Consider the following 15,766-nt stretch of genomic DNA (forward strand, 5'->3'; position numbering starts at 1 on the left):
GGCTACCCGACTTTATATAGTCGAGGCGCTGTTGCGAAAAGGCTCGGGTTTATTTTGACTGGACCATTGATCCGGCGATGTGGGAGGGTCCTGATCGCTATTATCTTTATCAGTGGCTTCCTGGTCAAACGTGACGAGGGAAATCTAACGAAGGAAAAAGAAGGTGACGAGTGACACGTTAAGAAAACAATCCATAAGACCTTAAAATGATTAAAAAATGAAAAGTAAATAATTTAAAATTCCTGTCATGTGCTCACCATTATTATAATGAGAATATGACATCATTGGTAATGTGGACAGTGTCTCAAATATCAGCACCAAGGACAGCGGCTCTTATCAGACTTTAAAGGGCGTGTAGCTCGAGTGTAGTGTGCTAACCTAAGTATGAAATGTAATTTCGTTTAAACATTCTGCTTTGAGAAAATGGGTGTCGATTGTAAATTGAAAAACAAAGAAGAAACCCCCCAGACAAAACCCCCTGTAATGTATAGCAACACTCTAAAAAAATCATGGGTTATGTTCAATCCAGTGTTATGGGTCAAAAAGAGACGAAATATTGGGTTAAATTAACCCAGAAAATGATTTGACCCAAAAATGGGTTTAAAACAAAGTTTTCACTTGACTGAAATGATTCTCTCACTGTATGCTGCATTTGCACATATTTTTGTTTCCTTAAAGTTTGAAGTTTAATCAGATCTGCTGTGCAAGTAATGTTTTAACTTACTGTTTTTAATTTCACTGCACTTTACTTTATCAGATTAGGTTAAGCAATTTCAACTTGTTTTTATGAGTTGCTACATCTTATAAAACAAGCTGAAATTGCTTTAGCTAATCTGATAAGTTAAAGTGTAGTCCTAATTGAAAATAGTAAGTTAAAATGACTTGCACATCCAATTTAATTAAACTAAAAAAACGTTTTAGAGTACAAAAACTTTTGATCTAAAGGTGCATGCTTAAATGTTTTTAAACAGATTTGGTAGACGAAATTATGATTCTGCAAACATTATTCCCTTTATTACAAAAAATATTATTACATTTTTTTTATAAAATGGACTTAAACAAGGAATTTTCAATACTATTTATATGCATCTTAGGATAACAAAAAGCTGGCTGATAAAATGCAAATTTCTTAAATGTGATTAATTGTTTATTTGTTATCACAACAAAATGCCCATGTTCCATTTTCATTTAATAGTTTTGATGACTTTACTATTATTCTAAAATAATATTACTAAAAAAATAAGTGAATTACCTTAAACATTTGGTAGTGTATATTTAAATTTGAACTATAATTTCCTAAATATTGCAGCTTTGGAATGATTTGAAATTAATGAGATATCAAATGATTATTTTTAATAATTATTTTCTGCACAATTGGATTCGAAGGGTGTGTGCTGGTTGATACTGTACTTTGATTTTTTAAACATGCTTTTGCAAAACAGTTTAAGTATTTATGTTGTGAATGGCATTGGGTGCTATAAACAGAAACGACCATGCATTTTAACTTTGTTTGGCTACAAGTTTTGATCATTTAAATAATGTAACAATCAGGCAATGGCAAATACCTTTATCACTTTAACTTACATTAAACAGTTAGCATAATGTCCTGCTAATTTCTTCTTATTTCCTATCATGTCACAAGAAATTTATCAAATTGATTCTTCAATTTACATCTAAAAACGATTTGTTCTGTAAGAGAAATTAGATATTTCCATTGAATTATAGTTCTCGTTCCATTAGCTTTTGTCATTGAATTTGCCATGTCTGACCGCTGGAGTGTGCATCCACTTTTAGCTTCCATGTGCACTCATGCAGAAGTAGTGCTCCTGAACTCAATGACCTGTCTTCCTCCCCTAAATACTGTCTGTCTGAAGATCAGCTCATATAATTGTGCAAATCTTCCCCGAGGAACAAAGCATTTGTCGCTTAAGGTGATTATGTGGCCACGCAGATAAGCGCGGTTAAAATTCAATGCAGGCCTGCAGTAATGCTGCAGAGTACGCCCTAGCAGCCTACAGTGATCCATTATTGGTGATCCAGCTATTATGAGTATATTACGGGCATATGGGTCCAAACTCATACGCAGGGAGAGAAGCCTTTGATTTATTAATAAACTATTCTTTGGGGTGGCTTGCATTAGTGGATGCAGGTTTATGACAGGAGCAGAAATGTAAATGTATGAAATCAAATGTGATCATAAAGAGTTGTAGCTCAACTAGTAGAGAACTGCATTACCAGTGCAAAGTCAAGTTAAATATTTAAAGGGCACACATATGATAAAAAAAACATTGCATTGAATGAACTGTATTTATCTTTAGGCAAAAGTTATATGCAAATGAGCTTGAGCTAGCATGCCGACAGGGATTTTATGGACAAGGTCAGTTATTAGCTTAAGGAACAGTAAAGAGCTTCTGTAAATGAAAACTTTTCCAATTATACCTTCAGGAAATTTGGGTTGAACGATAAGCTCTTTGGTTTGAACACAGGGCAGCGGTGCATGAAATAGAGTTGATGCTGATTTAAATCTCTAGAGGTTATTGCTGTTAAATCAACCCTGAAGATGTCTGTTTTCTCAGTTGCTTCCTTCTCCAATACATCCTAATGACTCAGCATTAACCATCAGACAACGAGAATAGCAGAAATTTATCTGAGAGCATACAGAAATACATCGATCCGTGTAGTTCTTTAGCTTATGACTTATTCAAGGTCCCGACTGGCTTCAGGAAAAACATTTTCCACTTTGTGTTTTGCCTACCAGCCTTGACTTATTCATGAGAAAGAACTAGTTAGAGAAAGGGTTAAAGGGATAGTTCACTTTAAAATTAAAATTCTCATGTTGTTCTAAACCTGTATGAATTAATTTTTTCTGATGAAAACAAAAGAAGATTTTTTGAGAAATTATGGTAAACATGCTGCAGACAGTGACTATTGACTTCCATAGTATGAAAAAAATATTTTGGAAGTATTGTGATAAATGATGAAGAAAATATTTTGATAAATGATGGTAAGCACACAGTTGACAGTACCCATTAAGTATCCATTAAATTCCATCATATTTTTATTCCTACTATGGAAGTCTATGGCCACTATCTGCTGTGTGTTTACCATCATTTCTCAAAATATCTTCTTTTGTGTTCATCAGAAAAAAGAAATTCCTACAGGTTTAAAAAAAACATGTAAATGATGACAGAATTTTCATTTTAAAGTGAACTATCACTTTAAGGCACATGTACTGGAGTAAGGAAAGGTTTGTATGTGTAATAGATAGTGAGACCTCTGGTGGTCTCTCTTTAGCTGTGATTTATAGCCATGATTCAGCACGCCCCCTTACCACCTTGGAGAGGGTTACTAGAGAGAGATATTGCTAGTCAGCGTATCGATGTGGAACCAAAGAACAGCGACGATCTGTGTCATGGACAAAATCCAACTGGCGTAACACACACCTACAACATGTGTATACTATTGTGTAATCAATAGGCTTTTAAGTTGACAGAATACAAACATACTGTCAGAAAAAAGGTCAAAATATGTACCCCAGCTGTCATTGGGGCGGTACCCTTTAAAAAAATAACGCTCTAGACCTAAAGAGTTCATATACGTATCTCAGAGGTGCATATTGGTACCAAAAGTATATCGGTACCTAATAACCCACTTTGTTCTGCAAACGACAGGATTTCTTTATTTTTTGTGAACTTTACCTTTTATCTAAACAGACAACGATAGCATATAAGATGAGATGTTTCTGACAGCCATCATACTGGAAGACACTTGGGCATCACAAAGCCAAGCAGATTTTTAACTTTGCATCTTAATGTTTGCTGACACTTTCCATCCAGGTGGTAGCTTTTAAAGGACCAAGCTAAAATAATGACATCAGAAGCTGTGTAGCAGTTTAACTCTCCCTTAGGAGTGTAAATGACTAGATGCAGTTTTTCCTCACAGTTATTGAATGCACTCTCTGACCCTACGCCTGCAGGAGAAACATCTATCAAATCTCTGCAACTCCAAGGGCAATGCGGGGGTGTGGAGAGCAGAAAAACCATAACAAGACAGACAATAATGTTTGTTAGATTACAACAGCTGTTGAATGACTTGCATTTTAGATTATAAACAAATTAGCTCTCATTCTATTTTTTTTTATACTTTTACAGACACAATTTCATTTTTTTTTTGCAGGCACAAAAATAGCCTGTACATGGAGCATCATTTCATATGTGGGTGCAGAGGAGGCGGCTGAGTCATGTATCCCTCACAGGGGCTTCTTCAGGTTGGAGGATGGAGAAGTGATGTCATAGGGAAGGTCTGGTGAGGGGAGTATATGGATAAGAAAGGGAGGGGTTGCCCAGTATACGCAGTTTATCTGCAATGCATCAGCAGCTCTCTCTCTCTTTCTGGTTTTCATCCTCCAGATATGAATATTGCAACCAAAACCAATATTAAAATTATTCCTCTAAGACATTCATCATAGTTTATTGAGATCCCCAGAGGATATTTGTGTCCTATATACAAGTTAGATTCCTTTTTGGGTGGATCTCTTTAGTCATGTGATTAAACTGGCCAATCCAAACTTTAGTCCTTCATCAGGTGAGAGTGCTCTATGCATGTCACTACATCAGCAATGTCTGTGTCAACAAATTGCCCCTCTCAGGGGACAGCAAAGGAGAGCATTTACCCTTCATACTGTAGATGAGATTAGCCAACAAAAGATGACTTTCAGCAGAAAGGACCAAGATGCAGTGCAGTGCATGCACACATGCACACACCCATCCACTCACATGCACACCCAATGTATACACACCCATTTAAGACTCACAAACTTATTTTTTCACTGTAATGTATAATCATTCTTTATATTGTTTGTAATTGTGACTATGTTTAAGCAAGTGCACTTGGTATTATGTCTAAAGACTGCAGAATCCTTGCTAAACTGATAAAAGCAGCTTTACCCAGTAGACCAAAATAAATGATAGCAATAAATCATAACTGAGAGATTTTCATTTCTGTTGTTATTGTTTGTATGTTTGTGTAGTTATACTTTGTGAAACAATCTAAGTGTGTTGTATTATGCAAATACACTAATTCCTAAGGTTCAAAATAAACATACATCCATTAAAGAAGGATTTGCTGATTTTTCACGTATATAATCTTATAATCTTATTTATTATACAGTGCATTTAAAGGATTCATACAACCTGTAATACAGAATGCATCTTAGGAATAGCATCCCCTAGAGATAAAAGCCTGCAGTCATTACCGACATCTCTTTAGTCATTGGTTCACTACCATTGTGGTTTCTGCTTCATGAGTGCTCGACACAGCATGCTGGATATTCTGACAAAACCAATGATGTGAGTTTAGGGGCGGGGCTTCTGTTTAATGAACATAATGACACACAAGGAGCATTAGAGAAATCTTTTTGCAAGAGCATTGGTTTTGCAATTCTATTTGGAGCCTTTGATGGCAAAGAGATTGCGCACTGCAGCTTTAAGTGACAGTGTATGATTTTACAACCGTTTACAAATTATGAAGAAGAGCTGAACGTGGGATTCTAAAGTAGCTTGCAGTGTAGTATTTACAGGAACTGTAATGTGAGGCCATGTTTTGATTTAGTTTGCATCAAATAACCCGTGAAATAGTGCAACTAGAGAAGCTCCGAAAATAGCAAGTACCTGCAGTGTGGTGAGAGCTGCTGTCAAATTAAAACACAACACAGCCATTGCTAAGATTGCTGACACCTTGGATAACCATTTGCCCACTCCTACTGATTGCCACAGCATGCATTGTCACACCCTCATACCTCCTCCAGCAAAGCTAAACCTCACACTCAGATGATGAAATCCACTTTTTGAGAAGATCAAATGTGTGAGAAAAACAAAATTACGACACTTTAAAAAATGAAGGTTATTAAGGGGTTCTTTAAAGCGATGCCAAAACTGAACCACTGGGTCCCCAAATAACCCTTTTGGATCAAAGCAAAAAATAAATAATTTAAGTGTGACATGTTTTGTTAATATGGTTATGCACACTTGAAATGTGATCTCTGCATTAAGTTGGCATCTATCCCTGCAGCGCCCAGGGAGCAATTGGGGATTTGGGGCCCTATCTTGCACCCAGCGCAATTGACTTTGTCAGTGACGCATGTATCATTCGTATTTTGCACCGGCGCACAGCGGGTTTTTCCCTCCACAGACGCACGTCGGCAAACTAGGGAATGAACTTGCGCTCCCTGGGCTGTTCAGCGCAAAAAAAGAGGCGTGTTGCGGCACAAACCATCCCTGATGCTATTTTGCAGTTTCAAAAAACAATTGCGCCACTGACGAAAAAAAAACTAGTCTAAAGTCAGTGGCGCGTTGCGCGTGGTTCATTATGCTATTTTAAGGGCGCATGCTTGACCATATAGCGTGCACAACGCGCACACAATTTGCTTATCTAATCTACACAGATGCAACAGTTATTTTTGCAAATCATAAATTGTTACAATAAAAATTATTAACACATGAGATAAGGGGAATCATAGTGGTGAGCATTGTGGCAAGCTTGGGATTCCCCCGTCTCCTGGCATAATTGTAGTGCTTGGCACAACTATGGGGATGCCAGCTGATGAGACAATTGTGGCTATTTCCTCTCACGCCTGTTTGAACGACGCTGATTTGGGCGGGTTTCTCCCATCCCCATACAAAACAACTTCTCTGTCTTTGACTGCTCTTACAAGAACGTCGGTCTCCTCGGCTGTGAACCGCTCCTGGCGTGGCCTGGTAAATACGTCATAATAATAGCAACCCGCCATGGAACTTGCGCCCTTGCATTTAAAGGGAATGTTGGATAGCGTTCTGATTGGTTTATTTGACGTTACGCCCAAACCACACCTATGAATAATGAACCTACTTCAGACCAACCCCTTAGTGATTTGCGCCTGGCGCAAGAGTTATTTCTCCCGCCGAGAAAATAGCAACAGCGCCCAAGATCCGCCCACAAAGTCACTTGCGCATTGCGCTTCGCACTTGCGTTTCAGATCTTTAAAATAGGGCCCATGGTGTCTTCTCTTCAGAAAATGCTGGTTTATTTTCAACCCAAAAAGCGATAAGGCCAGTCCCTTCGGTTGTAATTTAACTTATGATGGATAATTTTAACCAAAAAGGTTGGGTTGTTTTAATCCATTGTTGGGTCAAATATAAACATTCTCTAGGAATATTTACCCCAATGGCTGGATTCAGTTTTTTTTTCTAACCCAATGTATTGGAATTAACAAAGATTTTTTTATACTTTAAAAATTGCTGGTTGAGCTGTATCCATGTGAACTGACTTAATATTGTTTATGCCTTTTAAACATGGGCTAGATGGGTCCTCAATCACCTCTCAGATGCAAGTACTAACTATTGATTATATAATCATTGGTAGTTAATTTGTATTGTCAAATGCATTTCATTACTTTCTCCAGAGCCAGAGTCTAAAGATTTTGGTTGTCATGAGACAAGTTTTCCTTTTAATTCTTTCATCCAGTTGAGAAATAATCATTATAAAAACAGTATCAATAATCAGATCTGTATCCTTCTGAAAACAAATATCTTACAGCATGCACCATTATCTGATCAAATCATTCCTCTTTATTTACAGCTTTATCAAAAACCTTGAGGCTATGTGAAAACTTGCAAGGTTTATAATTCTTCCAGAGTTGTTGAATTTATATCTTTGTTACAAATCTGAGTACCACTAAGGGCCAACAGTACATTGTTTATTATTTTACCATACATTTCATTAAACATTTCACCTTAATAAGTTGTTGAATTATACTAAAGCCAAAGCAAAAAAAAAAATTCAAATGTATTAAAGGATAATCACTGGACTTGGTTGCTTGAACTCATCTAAACCCGCACAGACATATTTATAACTGTTCTCTCTTTTAATTAATAATGATCATAATTAATTATGAAGCAGTCTGTCCAAAGCACTTGTGTGGCATAATAAATTAAAAAGCCTTTACTAAAATAGAGCTGTTACATTAAAAACCACAACCAATTTGATGCAACCCTCTTCATCATGGATCGCCTTCACTTTTCAACACTGATCTTACTGTCCGTCTAGGGAAAAAAACGTTTTCAGTGTCTATTTTGTAAGATTAACCACTGGGATCAACATATAGTTCCTATAATGCTGGATTTATATTTTATTTTTAACCCTTAGAAGAATGCAAATTTGAACAGCTAACAAAATCGGTCATTGGGTAATTATGGACTGAAAAAATACAGTAAACTACAACATAGGCTACATAGAGGTGGTTTACCGGACAGGGATTAGCTTAAACCAGGACTAGGTCTTAGTTTAATTAGGAAATATAACTAGTTTTAACAAACACGCCTTACTAAAAACATTACTTGTGTGCATTTTGAGGCAAAACAAAGTGTACTGATGTATTTAATGTCAGTGCAAGTTGTTTTCAGTTTGGACAGCACTCACATTTATTTTAGTCTAGGACTAGTCTAATCCTTGTCCAGGAAACCGCCCCATAATGTTTACAATGATAGCTGAAACGCAAAATTATGGTAATTGCTATTAAGAAGAGGCATGAAAGTAATGCTGACTTCACCCAAAAAAACTGTTTTATATAGGCAACAGCATTGTTTGTCACTGACTCCGGTGAATGTTAGGAAAAGAAAATAACAAGCTATGGAATTCAATGATTGTTCAGAATGATCAGAATGAAATATTCCTGCAAAATCTAAGTTTAAAAAAGAGAAGTCTAAATCCAGAAATTATCATGTAATCAGGATTACAATAATATTTTAATCTGGATTAAAGCACCAATCTGATCAAACGTCCATCTCTCTTTCTGTAAACGTGACATCTCACCGGTTCCCGTCATCTATAAAGACATTACATAAGACACAGATTAGACGCATGAATATCCAAAAATCTGTTTGCAATTTGAAGTTGATCAAATTTGCTTAAAGCAAGTGCACACATTTAAATTAAATACATTCCCTGTGTGCCAGTTTTAAGATGCCTATATTAAGCTGTGTTGCACTTTCTCTATGCATTATATTGTGCTGTGCTGGGCTCGAATGTGCTTGCCTTTTGCTATACTGTATTGAATTTGTTGAAGAGTGGGTTCATTTTCTCATATGTTGATATAATACGTTTGAGATTATTATAATGTGCATGCTTTTGTAAAGTTTCCTAACAGTTTATCCCCTGAAATATTTTTTTTACTCTTACTTATAGTTTGCCTTTATTACAATGATGATTATTAGTATTGAAATGTAATCATACCTGTTTAGGGTTTATCATTTTGCTGTATTCCCTTAGAAAAACAATGGGAACTGTATGTGGGTTGGGTTTTAGGTTAAACTAGGCAAGGTTTCAACTCAAAGTGCTGGATTGTTTTAATCCATTACTGGGTCAAATATAAACATTTTCTGGGTTAACTGCTGTATTTTGACCCAATGCAACATTTTTAATACAACCCCAAATCAGAAAAAGTTTTACAAATCTAATTTACAAATCTCATAATCTTATTTTTTATTCACAATAGAATATAGATAACATATTAAATGTAGAAAGTGAGACATTTTGAAATGTCATGCCAAATATTGGCTCATTTTGGATTTCATGAGAGCTACACATTCCCAAAAAAGTTGGGACAATAAGAGGCCGGAAAAGTGGACCAATGTTTAGGAATAGGAATGTTGTCCCATTCTTGTCTAAAACAGGCTTCTAGTTGCTCAACTGTCTTAGGTCTTCTTTGTCACATCTTCCTCTTTATGATGAGATTAGTAAATTATTCCATTCCTTTTTTACTCACAATTTCTACAGTGTCCCAACTTTTTCTGATTTGGGGTTGTATATTAGATTCAGAAAGACACCCTGCTAAAAGCACATAAACAGATCCAAGTCATTGTATGCTGGTGAGCAACAATGGTGGTGTTTACTGCTGAAATTCACTGCTGTTTGAGAAGGATAATGACAATGCTGGATACATTTGAGAGCTGAGAAAGGTACTTTACTGACTTTCAGAAATTTACATTCTCTGTCTCCTACCTACAGGCGCAAAATGTGATATTTAATCAAAGGCTGTAATGCAATGCTGTCTCACCTTGCAGGGTGGGAGAGATATATGGATTTGATTAGTTTTATGGCAGATAGGGGCAGCCAGCCTGTCTCAGTGCACCTTAAAGTCACACCCAAAAGCATTGGCCAGCACATTACACAGTCTGCAAAGCAAACCGAATCAGAGAAACTTAATATGATCTATAGGATGACAATAAAGAACCAGCGATTCATTTGACAATAACAAGCAGCCTCTTGCTTAAATATTAAATATGTGGTGTAGAAATTAGGTGTGTAAACCGATGCATGCGAGGAGTAAACATATAACATGTTTTATCTTAAAATGCATATTAGGAAAAAGTGTATTTTATAGAAAGTACTAGAATTATAGTATTAGGATTAATGTTTGTCTTCACCAGTTTATTTTAAAATGTACTGTGGTGTCACATACCAACATTCACTGTAGCATCTTAATTAATATTGGGGTCATAAAACCGAATGCACAATGTGCAGGTTAAACTGCAGTCACTTTTTAAGAGCATGCATGATTTGTGTCCCTCCATTACTGCATCCAAGAGCTATGCATCAATGTCTGCCACTGCACAGCTGTGTTAAAACACTGAGTGTTTTATGTCACGTAAATACAACCTGCAGCTACATTAAACCAAGACTCATTATAATTTATACTGCAGATATATATATAACCTGCCCATATTACCCATGATTCAATGGTTCCTAACACTTATAGATTCTGCTGCCGTTTGCTCTGGACTGGACTGGACCGGTCTGGCCTGGCCTGGGGAAATGTGCTGCGTCTGCAGGGCCGCTATAGCTGATATTTCCGTTGTAAGGTGTAATTGATAATGGTGCAGCCTCTTTTCTGCACTGCAGAGCTGCTTTACCTTCCCCTTCCTGTGTGTTCATCTGAGCGTGTGTTTGTGTGTGTGTGTGTCAGATAAGCTTTTGTTTTGGAGGTGCACTGTTACATACAGATACAGATAGTGCTGCCCTCTGTTGGGCAGCCAGAATGCAGATTGCTGACTCGCAGGGAGGAAATTTCTGCTGATGCAGCCGCACAGGAGAGCGAACCGGCTACCCTGCCAACATTGATTCTCAATGCATAGCTGCATTTTTCTGACAAGAACCACAACTATGCAGCGTTCAGTGGGCTGTGAGATGATCTGAAGTGACCTTGGGAAATGTGTGCTGCTTGTGAACGTATGGGACAGACAATGTAAATGAAAAAAGTCTGTGTGAAGGAGAAATTGAGATGATGATGGAGAGAGAAAGAGAGAGAGAGAGAGAGAGAGAGAGAGAGAGAGAGACTCAGAAAGAGAATAAGAAAAGGTATCGACTAAATGATTATTGAACATTGTTGTTTGTTATGTTACTTCTTGTTTAACAGAGCAAAGAGTTTGGGCCTTTTTTGTAGAGTAAAAATCAAACAGAAAAAGTGAAATGATGCAGTTTAATTTATATATCGTTAAAGATTTTGATCTGATTTGCAAACATACACGGTTAATAATATACAGTCCATTTATAAAATACAGTATTTGGCTTTCTGTCATGTGATAAATCTGTTGGTTTTTACAGTCACACTGGAAAAAAATGACTTTCTTACTCAGTATTTGTGTCTTGTTTTCAGTAGAAATATCTAAAAATTCTTAAATCAAGATGCATTTTCTTGATAAGCAAAATGACCTAAGAAAATAAGTCTAGTTTTTAGATGAAAAATATACAATTTAAGCGAATTTGTGCTTGAAACAAGCAAAAATATCTGCTAATGGGGTGAGAATTTTTATTTTCTTGAATTAGGTGTTTAAGAAAAAAGAAAACTTATTTCATGATTTTTTTCTTACCCCATTGGCAGATTTTTTTTTTTTTTTTGAAATTCACTTTTAACTTTTATATTTTTGGTCTAAAAACTAGATTTATTGTGTTAGGTTATTTTGCTCATCAAGAAAATGCATCTTGATTTTAGAAGTTTTAGATGTTTGTACTGAAAATAAAACAAAACTACTGGTTAAGAAAGTCATTTTTTGCTATACACATAAGGGCAGTTTCCCGGACAGGGATTATCTTTAGACAGGACTAGGCCTTAGTTTAAATAGAAAATATAACTAGTTTTAATAAACATGCCTTACTTAAAACATTACTTGTGTGCATTTTGAGGCAAAACAAAAGCACTTGTGTATTTTAAGACATGTCAGTGCAAGTTGTTTTCAGTTTGGACAGCTCTTACATTTATTTTAGTCTAGGACTAGTTTAATTCCTGTCTTGAAAACCGCCGTTTAACTGTGATTTATCGGATATTACAAAGCGGTTAGTTCCAGTCCTTGATTTTGATTAGGGGTGGGCCGATGCGATATTCCGATATTAGTCCAATATTTGCGAAAATGGCCGGATCGAATATTGTAGAAGTGGGAAAGTACAATCAGATCCAATACCAACACGGACCTTGTCATGGCAACTTGGCGTAAAGCGCGACTTGTTGAGCAACATGAATTTGAACAATTTTGCACTTTAAAGCAACACCAAAGAGTTTTGGCTCTTTGCTCCCCCTACAGGTTAGAAGCGTAATTGTCCATTACCCACTGTCATAAATACTGAGGCATAGCTGGCTCTGATTGGATTGTAGGTCTGCCGTAAAGCAAGTTTTTGTAGTATTCACTCGGACTACAGGACCACTACCCGACGTTTGGAAACTTCTTTAGTGCGGTTTTGGCCGATAGAGGGCTGCAAAGCGAATGTGAAAGTGCTGTTCACCCTGTTTAGAGTGGATGAACGACTGAAACTGTTTTGGAAGCGTTATTTTAAGGTAAAAAAAACTCTTTGGTGTTGCTTTAATGGAACAGTATGTAGAATTGTGGCCAAAACTGGTATTGCAATCACAAAACTTGTGGCTAAAACTGGTACTGCAATCACACAGCTGGTGGCCAATACACAAAATGACAACATAAACATCAGTTGAGGGCTGCAACTCCACTTTTTAAAATGACAATATCCTGGCCAGACCACTGTTGTCAGTGATATAAGTATTTGAAATGAAAATGATTTCTTAATGTCTAGTGACATATCAGGGCCATTTTATGATTAATTGATATACATTTCTTACATACTGTTCCTTTAAGTTGTCCAAAGTTACACCTTAAATTTGATTTTGAATTTTTGTGCTGACTAATTAAAAATGTTGCCACTAGTCTGTTTGAAACATTATACGTATCGAGTTTTGATTGTGTAGTTTTTTTAGTGTGTTGTGATTCGATAGCAGCTTAGCTTGCCGTTAGCTTAGCTGGCGACTGACGTATTCCTGTGGGCGGAGTTTAGTCAAAAACTGTTCTAGTGATGTCATTAAAGCAGGAAGTAGAGCGCTGTAGTCCAATAGCAATAAACCACATTTATCACTGCGCTGCACTCTTAGCAACCACCCTTAGCGACGTAAACATATATGAAACTTTCTGTTGCTGTTCACATTCGGTCAGGGATTTTTTCCAGCATAGGAAAAGCTCCAAATGTTTTTAACATGAAAGTTGCATTGAAATACTTTTGCTGCAATATTTGTTTTGTGTGGTAACCATTTTTAAAAAGTAATAAGGTACTCAAGGCCAGTGCTGTATTATGAATAAGTCACGCTTTGTAACAACGCCCTACAGCCGTGACTTTTTCGTGATACGACACAGTGTCTTGTACCTTAATGCTTACACAACAATCTAATAATGTTGAGCTGGTTTAATGCATGGTTGGGTAAATATTTGACAGAACCAATTGTTGGGTTACAAATAAACTGATGCTGAATTGTTTCAACCACAATGCTGGGTTGCTTGTTTATTTATTGCAAATATAGTTGGTTTTGTCCAATATTTACACTGTCATGCATTAAACCAATCCAAAATATTTTAGAGTTTACTTCAATTGGCCATGTGAAATTTTATTATAAAAAATCACGTATGATTAATAACAGAAAATATGTTGAGACTACACACCGTACAGTAGCCTACAATCAATAAGTCAGAATGCAGAATGCAGTATTTTTAGTATTGTTGATATAGTCATTTGAGTTGAAAGAACACTAACAGCGAGATTTTTGAGCTTACTGTATTTATTTAACCTTCAGCCATTTCTATCATCCCACATACTTTTACTGTATTCATTCAAAATTGCCTGAGATCAAAGGCACAGCAGTTGCACAGAGCTCATCTGTCCCTGGAGAGATCTGAGTTTTGAGCTCCACCTCTAAATGCATTTCACATGCGCTGTGGTCGTAAAAAAAACTGCGTATTTCCCTGAACCTCGTGAGATGGCCTTAATGAAAAGCCCTTGATAAAGTCCCCAAGTGGTTCCTGCAACATGAAGAATGCAGTTTACTGTTACTGTGTCTGTGGATTTTTTCCCATTAAATATTTAACCTCATAAGACCCGACCTTTGGTTTGGCTTGCATTTTAGATTTCTTCCAGCTATTTGGGGTTAGAAAGAACCAATAAATATATAATAACCAAATATTTTTCTTTGAACACGAAGCAGTGTGTCCACGTTTGTGCACTACAGGTTACAGAGAATTGGTGCACACAACAAAAATTTAGAAATCTACATACACAAATTTTCCTGTTTTCTTGAGCAAAACCCCCTGTTGTAGGAAAGTTATTGAGTTTGGTTTTTTAATGGGTAATGATGACAGACAGAATTGAAATAACAGTCACACATTTTATGTTACCATGTGTAAGCCTCTTTCGTACTTCAACCAAGGCATTTGTCTTTTCTTTGACTCCTCCCACATACTTTAATCTTGGTAATAGATGATGATGCAATATTTTCAAACTGAGCAGCAAGACATTACATTGCTTTAAATATTTTTTCCTGGCTTCATGGTTTCCCATTAAAAATGGTGTTTCATAACAGCATGCCTTTCGAGTTTTATAGCAGGCTTTGAAGGACAGAAAAACATTACCAATCAAATGTCTATAAATACTAATAATAAATGCTTTATATATTATTAATACAATTTTGCTATTGTAATCTCTTGTGCACAAGTATTTTGTCCATATAGGAGATCCACAAAGGTGAAAGAGTCCAACCATCAACAAGCAATTAAATGCGTAATAACTGTGTTGATTGTAATTTGGTGCCTTCTCACAGCAGAACAAAGTGTTTACAGATCCCCTGCTTCTCTCTTTCTTTCTCTTTTAAATTTAATCTATCATTTTTGATGCTCTGTCGCTCCAGTGGGCCATGCACATTTGTTCACTGTCTTTTATAAGAATCCTTCCCCTCTAACTCTTAGCCAACGCCCATCTTCTGCAGCACTGCAGTCTCTCCATCACCCAAACTCTCACCCCTCCTTTTGATCACTCTCTAGTTATCTGCAGTGAGGAGGAGGGAGAGAGAGAGAGAGAAGGAGAGAGAGAGGTGATGTTAGGAAGAGCACACCTCACTCTCTCGCTGCTGCAACACACCCTGCAGGCTGACAGGCCTGTAGTCCATCACAATTCATTTTGGTTACAGACACTTAGAAATGTACTTGACACATTTACACTGGAACCTAATTTACAACATTTGTACTCACTCAGTCAGTGACATTCACGACTGCTCTGTTTCTAATGTTCATACTTAGGGCAATTTTACGGAAAGCGAGTTTTGAAAACAATAATAAATTTTTCACTAATCATCCAGTTCGGTAGAACTGCCTGTTCAATATGAGTTAAAATAGATTAATAGATGTATCAT

Source organism: Paramisgurnus dabryanus, chromosome 18, assembly GCF_030506205.2.
Source record: "Paramisgurnus dabryanus chromosome 18, PD_genome_1.1, whole genome shotgun sequence".
Taxonomy (NCBI): domain Eukaryota; kingdom Metazoa; phylum Chordata; class Actinopteri; order Cypriniformes; family Cobitidae; genus Paramisgurnus; species Paramisgurnus dabryanus.